Here is an 11,687-nt window from a genome sequence, read left to right as displayed (position 1 = left end):
TCCAAAGAAGGTCTACACATGGCCAAGAGGTACATGAAAAGATGCTCAACACAGCTAATTTTTTTTATTTCACATGTAAGAGAGATCATACAGTATTTGTCTTTCTCTGTCTGACATCTAACTTAGCATAATACCCTCAAGGGCCACCTAAGTTGTCTAAAATGGCAAGATTATAATCTATTTTATCTAGAAAAATATTCAATTATATAAATATACCAAATCTTCTTTATCCTTTCATCCATCAATGGGCACTTAGGTTGCTTCCATAGCTTGGCTATTGTAAATAATATTGTAATGAGCATAGGGGTGCATATTTCTTTTTGAGTTAGTGTTTTTGTTTTCTTTGGCTAAATGCCCAGAAGTGGAATTGCTGGGTCATATGGTAGTTCTATATTTAATTTTTTGAGGAATCTCTATACTGTTTTCCATAGCGGCTGCACCAGTTTACATTCCTACCAACAGTACAAGAAGATTCCCTTTTCTACACATCCTTGTCAACATTGTTATCTTTTTGTCATCTTGATGATAACCATTCTAACAGTAGTGAGGTGATTTTAATCTACATTCCCTGATGATTAATGATGCTGAGCATCTTTTCACATACCTGTTGGCCATATGTATGTCTTTTTTAGAGAAATGTCAAAAATTGAAATCAGTGTAAAAAAAATCCGTTATAAAGAAAATAGCAATATGTTGCAGGAAGACAGGATTCAATCCTGCCACACCTGTCTCATCCTAATTCTGGCCCTGGTCCTTTGTTTATCATAACAGGAGGCTGCCCTGTGGACTGTAGACTGTCAACTTGAGTTATTTAGATATTGCCTTTAAATACTATATGCCTTGATTGCTGTGCCCTCCTCCAGGAGGATCTTCCTGACCCAGGAATTGAACTCATATCTCTCATGTCTCATGCATTGGCAGGCAGGTTCATTACCACTAGCACCACCTGGGAAGAAATAAGGCACCAACTATTCATTTTGTGCATTCCCTCCAGGATGGGGGGAAATGAGGAAATGTCTGTTGGTCAAATGGTACAAGCTTCCAGTTATAAAAGAAGTTCCAGGGGTATATAATGTACAGGACAGTGATTATACTTAACAATACTGTATTGTGTACTTGGAAGTTTTTATGAGAGCAGTTCTTAAATTATCTCAGCCTTAACAACAAAAATTGGCAGTTAAGTGAAGTGAAACGTGTAAACTAACCTTTTTGTGCTAAACATTTCACAATATATATGTCTATTACATCATCAGGTTGTACACCTCAATCTTACACAAATATCTCAATGAAGCTGGAAAAAGTCCTCCAGCCCTTGGGAAGACCCATATCCTGCACTGACTCCTAGGAGGACTTAAATCCCTCCCCCACTTAAGGTAATCAACTCATTCCAGTTGCCCCAGGACTTGTCAGGATTTAGCACAAGACCTAGATTCCAGAAAACTGCTCAGTCCCAGGAAACCAGGGTAGTTGGTTCCCTGACTTGTAACGCTGCTTCCCTAGGATGAGATTGTGCCTCTTCTGATTCTGGACCCCAGTCCCAGTCACTATTTCTGTATAATCAACCTCCCCAAATACGGTGATGTGAACCAAAAAACATTTTGTTCTGCATGTGGCGTCTATGGGTCAGGAATTTGGACAGAAGTCAGCAGAGACAGAGGCTTCAAATTCGGGAGCCTCCACTGGGAAAATTCAAAGGCTAGGGGTGACTTGGCTATTGGCTGGAACCTCAGTTGCGGTACCATCCAGAGCTCTTTTCCATGGCTCTCATGTTATTTCTTTGTATGGGCTAGCTTGAGGTTCCTAAGAGCCCAGTGGCCAATTCCAAGAATGAACACATCAAGAAACTAAGGTGGAAGTGCAGAGCAGTTTCATGATCACACCTCAAAAGTCACATAGCAATACTCTCTTCACATTCTACTGGTGGAGGCAGTCAAAAAAAAAAAAAATCCATCAGTTTCAAGGAGATGGGACAGAGACTCTACCTCTTAATATGGGAATGGCACAGGTGTAGAAGGGGCTTCCCCAGTGGCTCAGTGATAAAGAATCCACCTGCAATTCAGGAGCCCCAGGAGATGCAGGTTCGAGCCCTGGGTCTGGAAGACTCCCTGGTGAAGGGCACTGCTACCCACTCCACTATTCTTGCCTGGGGAATCCCATGGACAGAAGAGCCTGGCAGACTACCATCCATGGGGTCACAAAGAGTCGGACATGACTGAAGCGACTTAGCACAGCACAGCACTAGGTTATGTGAAGTCATAAGGGTAGAGACTCCATGAGTGAAATTAGTGCCTTTATAAGAAGAGGAAGAGATACAGAAGAGATACAAAAATTTTCTCTCTCCACATGTATGCATTAAGGAAAGGCCGGGTTAGGACTTAGTGAGAATGCCCCTCTGCAAGCCAGGAAAAGACCCCTCACCAGAACACGACCATGCTGTCACCCTGACCTAGGACTTTCAGCCTCTGGCACTGTGAGAAAACAAAGATGTTATTTCAGTCACCCAGTGACAGCCTGGGCAGACTAAAACCATTTTTTCCACAGGGCTCATGCTCAAGAGAGTACAGTAAAAGCACGTGTGAGTCCCTGCAGCAGTGTGTATACCAAGAGGTGGTGCCCTCCCTCTGATCGCCAATTCAACATGGCCACCAACTCCTGAAAAGGACCCCCGAGCCACCAGCTACTGGCCACAGGAAATGCAAGCCTGGCTGTCCAGGCCCCTAGGTGAAGACACCCCTCCTAGAGTACTTTCTGCCTTGGAGAGGGCAGAGCCTATGGGTCTTCGCTCCCCAGAGTGTTCTTCCTGGTCTTCTGTCCCAAGGTCTAGGCTGCACCTGACTGCTAAACATTTCTAAGAACTAGATCTCATGCTTTTGAATACACATAATTTGCCAGAAGAATGAAAGGCAATCAGAGGCCTTATTTGAATTAGAAGACATGTTTTTAAAGTCTATTGACAGTAAAAGCATAAAAATCCCATTGTGTGAGTGTTGTCAAAGCCAAATTAAACGCCCTAAGGGCAATTTTAGAGATGTGAAGTTCTGCTTCTTTAAAAACTTAAATGCTCAGGGGACAGCACACATTCTGTGTGACTTCGATTCTTCTGTTAAAGCTGTAAAAGAAAAAAAAAAAAAGGAGAAGAAAGCTACTTTCTTGCTCTACATTTCAAGTCTGAATAGTGAGGAGAGAGAACAACCCACAATATGGCATAAGAATAGCAAACAGATAAAAGAAAGAATACAAAACAGATAAATAGGCTTTATTAATCGTTTCTGGCTAGGCAGAGTTTAAAAAGTTCCAGTGTATTCTGCTGGTACATCTATTAACTTTCAGACAAAATTTATGTTTTTATGTTTTTTCCTATACTGAAAAGTAAATGCTTGTGTGTGTGCATTTTGTTGTTGTCAAATTGTGTAGGCCCAATAAAAATGAACTGTTTGCTCTTCTTTATATTTGATTCAGACTTCTTTTAAAAAAACTCAATTTTCATAAAAGAATAAGTGAACACCCAATCCTAGAGTGATTTGGAATCCAATTTAATCAGTTGTAAGAAATCAGTTGTAACTGATTTCTGTTTCCTAAAATGGGGTTCCAATGAATCAATAGTATAGTGTGTAGATTAGACAGTAGGCTATGAAATTATCTGTTCCCAGCACCCATACCCTTGAAAGGTACATTACATCCTTGCATCCAAAGCTGGAGTCTATTTTTCCACCTACTGCATCTGGGCTCGCCCCTCGACTTGCTTGGGCCAATGGAATATTGGCATATGTGATGCAAGGAGAGCCTTCAAAAGCATTTGTGCATTGGCACTTGCCATCTCCCTGCTTTTCTTGAAAACCTACCTGCCTCTATGTAAACATGCCCTGGTCTGATAGACATATGACCCAGTGAGCCCTGTTGCCACAGCCACAGCCATCCAAACCCTAGAAGCAGAACCACTAGTTGATGGGGAGCCAACTGCAGAGTTGTGAGGGAGCCCACCTGAGACCAACAGAAGAATATGCCCAGCTGAACCCAGACCAAGTTACAGATCTGTGAGCTCCATGAAAATGGTTGGTGTATTAAGCCACTTGTTATGTTTCAGAGTGGTTTGTTATGCAGCAGTGGTTAACTAAGACGCATAGACTTTCAAGCTTTTATTCTCCTTGAATTCTAGAAGGTGAACTTCTTAGTAAGAGAAGTAGTGTCTGCTTAGTCTCCCAATACAAGTAGTTGCTATCACTTTTGATTTTTTTAATCGTATTTTCCTCCTGTCTCTTTCCGTGATGACACTGAGTTGGTAGGAGTTAGGTTAAACAGAGGGTATGACAGTTAGAGAATGAACGTGACTTTACTCAGGACCATTGCTAGAGCTGTAGGGCCCACTGCAATGAGATTTTGCAGTGGGGGAGAGAGATTGGGCTCAACTCTGAATACAACAAAGAAAGAGTGAATTTATAGCCAAGGAGCAGGGACAGGTTCATGACGGGGGTGAAAGGAAGGGCCAGAGGATGGAAAATTACTAAGAATCTTAATAGGTCAGGTCAGAGTGATCAGACATCACCTGGGGGGTAGTGGGTTATGAGGAAACCAATCAGATACAGAGTGTAATCAGGTTTGAAGGATGGAGTATTCTGGCTAAAATGACTAAGGATACTTGCTAAAAATTAGACAATGTAGAAAGAAACAAAGAAGCCCAAAAGTCAAGATCTAGCTGGGGAGAGGATTCAGAAGAGCCTGCCTGACTAACGTTTGGTCAAGGAGAGACTGTCAGTGAAGAGACAGAATGTGAAAATGGGCACTTTCAGCCTGTTTTCCACCCAACAGTAGAGAGCACAGCAGCCAAGTAACCGAAGCTCCCTGCACTCACAGCCACTGACCCTGAGGACTTCCATCCTCAGAGCGCAGGCTGTACTCCTCACTCTGCTGTGCCCTTTGCTGGAGCAAGGCTTCTTTACAGCAGCAGACAGAGAGCATCTAGGGCCAGCTTCTGTGAGGTTGCGCAGGGCCCACGTTCAGAAGGCTCCCTGTGCCGAAGAGTTAACACAGCAGGTTGACTGCTTATCCTCGGAGAGGCCTGCTAGCAAAGTTGGCTCTTGGCTGGAGACTGGGAACTTGAACAACAGGAGAGTTCACACCATTCCCAGAACTGATAAGGGTGGCTCACTGTGCCTAGACTGTTGCGCAAACATGAAGGTTTATGCTGAACACCTGCTTGCCTTCTGAGAAGGTGGCATTGGGCGACGCGCCAAACAAGGGGTGCCTATACGAATAGCCCTCAATAAAAACATTGAATGTTGAGTCTCTAATAAGCTCTCACGGTTAGGGACATTTTACATGTGTTGTCACAACTCGTTTATGACTCCACTGGGAGAGAGCTCTTGGAAATTTGCCCCTGGTCTCTCCCCTGGACTTCATCCCACACACCTTTTCCCTGTGCTGATTACTCTTTGTGTCTTTTCACTGTAATAAATTGTAGACATGGGTACAACCATATGCTGAGTCCTGTGAGCCCTCCTCGTGAATCATCAAACCCAGAGATGAGTTTGGTGAGCCCCGATCCAGTCCCACACTTGGAGATTAACGCTCTGTGGTCACTGTCTTGACATTCTTAATAATCTGACCTTTGCATCAGTGTTTCCTAAGTGACGTCAGATGGGATAATGCAGCACGTGCCAGAGGCCTGGGGATTGTTCCCACCCCCGCCCCAGCCACCCAGGATCACCACTGCACTTTGCTCCCAGCAAAGACCTAACCAGAGGCATGCAGCCCTGTATATGTGCCCTGTGGCATCTCTGGGTGGGGCATGGTGGCTGTGGTCCTTGCCAGGGCTAACAGCTCCTTGGCACACTTTGTGTATGACTCAGGGGGGTGTTGGGAGACTAAGCCTCTTAGCCATCACCAATCCAGATACTGAGCAGGCCTAGGTACAGAGGTTTCAGTCCTTTGTGTGTGTGTGTGTCCGATTCTGTGCGACCCTATGGACTGTTGCTCGCCAGGCTCCTCTGTCCATGGGATTCTCCAGGCAAGAATACTGGAGTGGGTTGCCAGGCCCTCTTTCAGGGGATGTTCCCGACCCAGGTATCAAACCGGCGTCTCTTAAGTCTAACTTGCATTGGCTGGTGGATTATTTACCACAAGCGCCACCTGGGAAGCCCCTGGGGAGTCAATTATTTTTCATCTGCTGTGGTTTCCACCAGTGGGCCCTTTGGAAGGGGAATTGCCTGGATAGACTTCTCCAGGTCACTGCACTGCTTGTAAGTCTCACAGCTGGAGAGTGGAGGGAACCTAGAAGCTGGACAGCCACAAGCACCCAGTCTCAGGGCACAGCCCCAGGGTCACTGTTCACAAACCCTTCAGGTCTCTGTTTGACCCACAAGGTGCATGCCCAAGGGAAAGTGAAAGTGTTAGTCACTCAGTCATATCCAACTCTTTGTGACCTCATAGCTTGCCAGGCTCTTCTGTCCATGGGTTTCTCCAGGCAAGAAAACGAGTGGGTTGCCATGCCCTCCTCCAGGGGATCTTCCCAAACTCAGGTATCCCACATAGCAGGCAGGTTCTTTACCATCTGAGCCACCAGGGAAGCCCATGCCCAAAGGAGCACAATTTTAAATAGGAAATAAAAGGAACATGAAAAGAAAAGTCTTTATATTTTGGTACCTTTTGTGGTTCATTTTTCCTGCTTTTTGAACAAGCTGTCACACATTTTTATTTTGCACTGGGCCCCACAAATTCTGTAGCCCATCCTGACAACAGCTGTGTATGTTGAACTTCTGGCACTTTGCCTAAATCATCTCCCGTCATCCTCACAAGTATCCCTCATGCTTTTGAGCTGATATCTTAGAACTGTGTTTCTCAACTCTTTCAACCTTGATTCTGATTAAGAAACACACCTACATTGTGACTCATACATATGTGTGTGCTTAGTCACTCAGTCATGCCCGACTCTTTGAGACCCCATGGACTGTAGCCCGCCAGGCTCCTCTGTACATGGGGTTCTCCAGGCAAGAATACTAGAGTAGGTTGCCATACTCTTCGCTAGGGGATCTTCCCAACCCTGGGATCGAACCCAGGTCTCCCGCATTGCAGGCAGATTTTTTACTGTCTGAGCCACCAGGGAAGCCCAAGAATACTGGAGTGTGTAGCCTAGCTCTTCTCCAGGGTATCTTTCCTACTCAGGAATCAAACTCGGGTCTCCTGCATTGCAGGTGGATTCTTTACCAGCTGAGCTACATATAAATTAATCAAATGTTTCACTAAATAATACTTATTGTTGAGGGATTGATCAAGATGTCAGTGTAGGAGTATGTGAAACTCACCTCCTCTCCCCCATGAACACATCAAAAATACATCAATGTGTGGAACAGTTCTCACAGGAAACTAACTAGAAACTGGCAGAAAGAGTCCTGTACAATCAAGGCTGTAAGAAAGGTACATATGTAATCAAGTAGGAAGGGAATAAAACGATTGGGTTAGAGCTTCTGCCCCTGGGAGGAGACTCAGAAGAAAAGGGAAATGACACAGGTGGAGACTCTCCCCTGGAGAGTAAGCAGCTTGAGCTGCACACTGGGCATCTCAGTTCTAGGGTCCTACACAAGAGAGACAATCTCCCTTGGCTAGTTGGAGGGCCGAGGGAAGACTGGACTCCACTCATGAGGAGCACACAGTGTTGGCTTGCTCATGAGGCAGAGGGAGAGGGCGGATTGAAGACTGCTCCAGTGGCTGCCCAGTTTCCTGTGGCTGCCCAGTTTCCTGTGGCTGCCCAGTTTCCTGTGGCTGCCCAGTTTCCTGTGGCTGCTCTGGGGTGTGCCCCAGCATGAGCCAAGCAAACACTCCAGGCAACTTACTTCACCTCCCAGCTCTGCACTGGAGTGAGGGCTGCCACAACCAGGGAGAGAACTCAGCCGTGGGACACCGAGGGGACTCTCACCCAGGACAGTGTCTGGGCAGGGCAGGAGCAGCCAGAGCTGGCGCTTACACAGATAATACATCAGGATGGTCCTGATCTCTAACAGAGCTGGGACTGCCACAGCCCACACCATGATGCACACCAGGAGCCCATGTGGGCCCCACCAGCTCTGTGGTGTGGGTCCACATTGGGGCAGTGGAGGTTGGGGGTAGTGACTGGCTGAAAGGGACAAATTCCTAGAAATGTACAATCTCCCAAGACTGAACCAGGAAGAAATAGAAAATGTGTGTGCTCAGTCGCTTCAGTAGTGTCTGACTCTTTGCAACCCCATGGACTGTAACCTGCCAGGCTCCTCTGTCCATGGGATTCGCCAGGCAAGAATACTGGAGTGGGTTGCCATGCCCTCCTCCAGCGGATCTTCCCCACCCAGGGATCGAACCCAAGTCTCTTGCATCTCCTGCATTGCAGACAGATTCCTTACCCACTGGAAACTATGAACAGACAAATTACTACCAAATGAAACTGAATCAGCAAAAAAAAAAAAAAAACCAAACAAACAAGCAAAACTGGACAGAGGGACTGAATAGACGGCTTTCCAAAGTAGACATAGAGATAGCCAACAGACACACGAAAGATGCTTGACATCACTAATTATCAGGAAAATGCAAATCAAAACCACAATGATATATCACCTCACACCTGTCAGAATGGCTATTATCAAAACTACAAGAAATAACAAGTGTTGGCAATGATATGGAGAAAAGAAAACCCCCATTCACTATTGGTGCAAATATAAATTTGTGCAGCCACTATGGAAAACAGTATGGACATTTGTCAACAAATTAAAAGTAGAACTACCATATGATTCAACAATTCCACTTCTGTGTGTTCCTTTGAAGGTCAAACATTATTTTGAAAAGATATATTCACCACTATGTTTATTACAGCATTATTTACAAAAACCAAAATATGGAAGCATACTGAGTGTCCATCATTAGATGAATGGATAAAGAAGTTGCGTATATATACAACTGAATATTACTCAGCCTTTAAAAATCATGAAATCTTGTCATTTGCAACAACATGGATGGCCCTCAAGGGTATTACACTAAGTGAAGTTAAGTCAGACACAGAAAGACAAATACTGTATGATTTCACTTATATGTGGACTCTAAAAAACGAAATGAACAAACGTAATTAAACAGAAACAATCATAGATACAGAGAACAAACAGGTAGTTGCCAGAGGAGTAGTTAAATAAGTGAGGGAGATTAAGAGGAACAAACCTTCAGTTACAAAATAAATGTCACAGTATGAAATGAACAATGTGGGAAATATAGTCAATTATTATGTCATATTTTTGTGTGGTGACAGATGACAACTAGACTTATCATGGCAGTCATTTTGAAATGTATAGAAATACCAAGTCAGCATGTGTGTACCAGGAACTAACATAGTGTTGTAGGTCAATATACTTCAAGAACAAACAACCTCATAGAAAAAGAGATTAGATTTGTGGCTATTGGAGGCAGAAGATGGTGGGGGGGAGGGAATTGGATGAAGGTGGTCAAAAAGTACAAACATCCAGTAATAAGATAAATAAGTACTAGGAATGTAATATACACATGATAAAGGAAATTAACACTATGGTACATTATAAATGAAAGTTATTGAGAGAGTAAATCATAAGCATTCTCACCGCAAGGAAAAAAGTTTTTTTCTATTTCTTTGATATTGTATGTATATGAGATGATGGATGTTCACTACGCCTGTTGTGGTAACCATTGCATGATGCATGAAGTCAGATCATCATGTTGTACATCACGCACACAAAAAAGAACCAAAGCTGCCTGATGAAAACACCACATCTCCCTTCTCTTACGTTGTAGAATCTTTTTGCCAAGTTTAATGCCCATGACTAATGGATGTGCCACAGAGTACAAAGTTTTTTCCAGCTATACACGTAGACATGTTCGTCGCTCCGTCGTGTCCAACTCTTCTTGACCCCACTGACTGTAGCCAGCAGGCTCCTCTGTCCATGCATCTCTCCTGGCAAGAATACTGGAGTGGGTTGCCATTTCCTCTCTCAGGACCATTTCTTCCTCCAGTAATAGTATCAGCCAAATCTATGGATGATAATAAGCCACATGGGGAGCATGTACTTGTGATCTTAGCCAGGGGCACCCCCGCCCCCCCGCCACATAGTTCATGTATCTGTTAGTTCAGGCCTATAACGGTCTGGCTGCTGCTGCTGCTGCTGCTAAGTCACTTCAGCCGTGTCCGACTCTGTGTGACCCCATAGACGGCAGCCCACCAGGCTCCACCGTCCCTGGGATTCTCCAGGCAAGAACACTGGAGCGGGTTAAGGGTCTGGCTAGGGCAGCCCAATTCACTCCAAGTCTCTCTTCCAACAAAGAGTCAAGGCACAGAACTCGGATTTGCTCCACCACAGCCAAAAGCAGCCTCTTTTGACTGTGTCACAAGAAAGGAAAGGAAATTGCCATTTGAAAATGGTTTGGGAATGAGAAGACTTCTGAAGCACTAAAGAAAAGCCTACTGGTCTGCTGTTAGGGATCATATTTCAACCATCCTTGGCAAATTTGCAGACTCTGCCTCTTGGCTCTCAACTCTTCACTGAGCAAAAGACCTCGCAAATAGAAGACACTGATTGATCTCATGCAGACCACAGCAGCCTTTTCCAAGAGAAGACAGTTAGGAAACACCATTGAAAAAAGAAGCTGGAAGGATGGTCCCCACTCCCAGGTCCTCAGGGGCCACTAAAGTTTGTTCCACTGGTTGGAACATAACCACTATGGCTCATATGGTTACACATTTTGCCTGGTACAGATCATCTGGTTTTGATCACAAGACAAGCAGAGTAAGCAACTATAGCTGGATTGACAAAAACCCTCAGCCGCTCCTGGAAAACTAACTACAAATATACTTTATGACAACATCAATAATACCATGTCCCACTTGGGAAAGAAAACATAGCCCAGGCCTCAATTCCTCATCCTGAGCTTTCCCTATTATAAGAGGACTCGAGCAACCTAAGACTTTCACAGGAAGACTGGTTAGATAGAGATCATCTTAGCATGTCTGAAGGGGTGTGAGGAACACGAACTTTGAAAGTTTCTGCTAGAAAGTGTTCCTTGTTCAAAAGCTTGTACAAAACTGCATACTATTGCTTTCTTTTGGAATTTCATAGAACATTTTGACATTTCAAGAGCTCTAAAAAGCCCTGCATCAACAAAACCACAACAAAAAACACAACAGCAACAAAAACCACATTTATGCAATCAGAGAAGCCATTATTCTTGTAAAACCTATGAGCATCCTTACACATGTACTTTTCCATAGAACACACTTCAAGAAACACTGAGGGTCATTCACATGTATCTTCCCACTTAGAAGTTCCGCTTTCTTTTTTATCATTTATTTTATTGAAGTATAGTTGATTTGCAATGTTGTGTTAATGCCTGCTGTACAACTAAGTGATTTTACATATATATATTTACATATATATATTTTATATGTATAATATAAAATATAAATATAACAAATATTATTATATTATAATTAATATATACTATACTAATAATATACTATTACTATTATATTACAATAAATATAATAAAATATTTTATATATACATATATTCTTTGTGACCCCATGCCCCATTGACTGTAGCCCCACCAGGCTCCTCTGTCCATGGAATTCTCCAGGTAAGAATACTGGTGTGGGTAGCCATTCCCTTCTTCAAGGGACCTTCCTGACCCAGGGATTGAACCCAGGTCTC

Source organism: Ovis canadensis, chromosome X (genome assembly GCF_042477335.2).
Source record: "Ovis canadensis isolate MfBH-ARS-UI-01 breed Bighorn chromosome X, ARS-UI_OviCan_v2, whole genome shotgun sequence".
Classification (NCBI taxonomy): domain Eukaryota; kingdom Metazoa; phylum Chordata; class Mammalia; order Artiodactyla; family Bovidae; genus Ovis; species Ovis canadensis.
The sequence above is the reverse complement of the archived record's forward strand: the minus strand, read 5'-3'. Positions refer to the sequence as shown.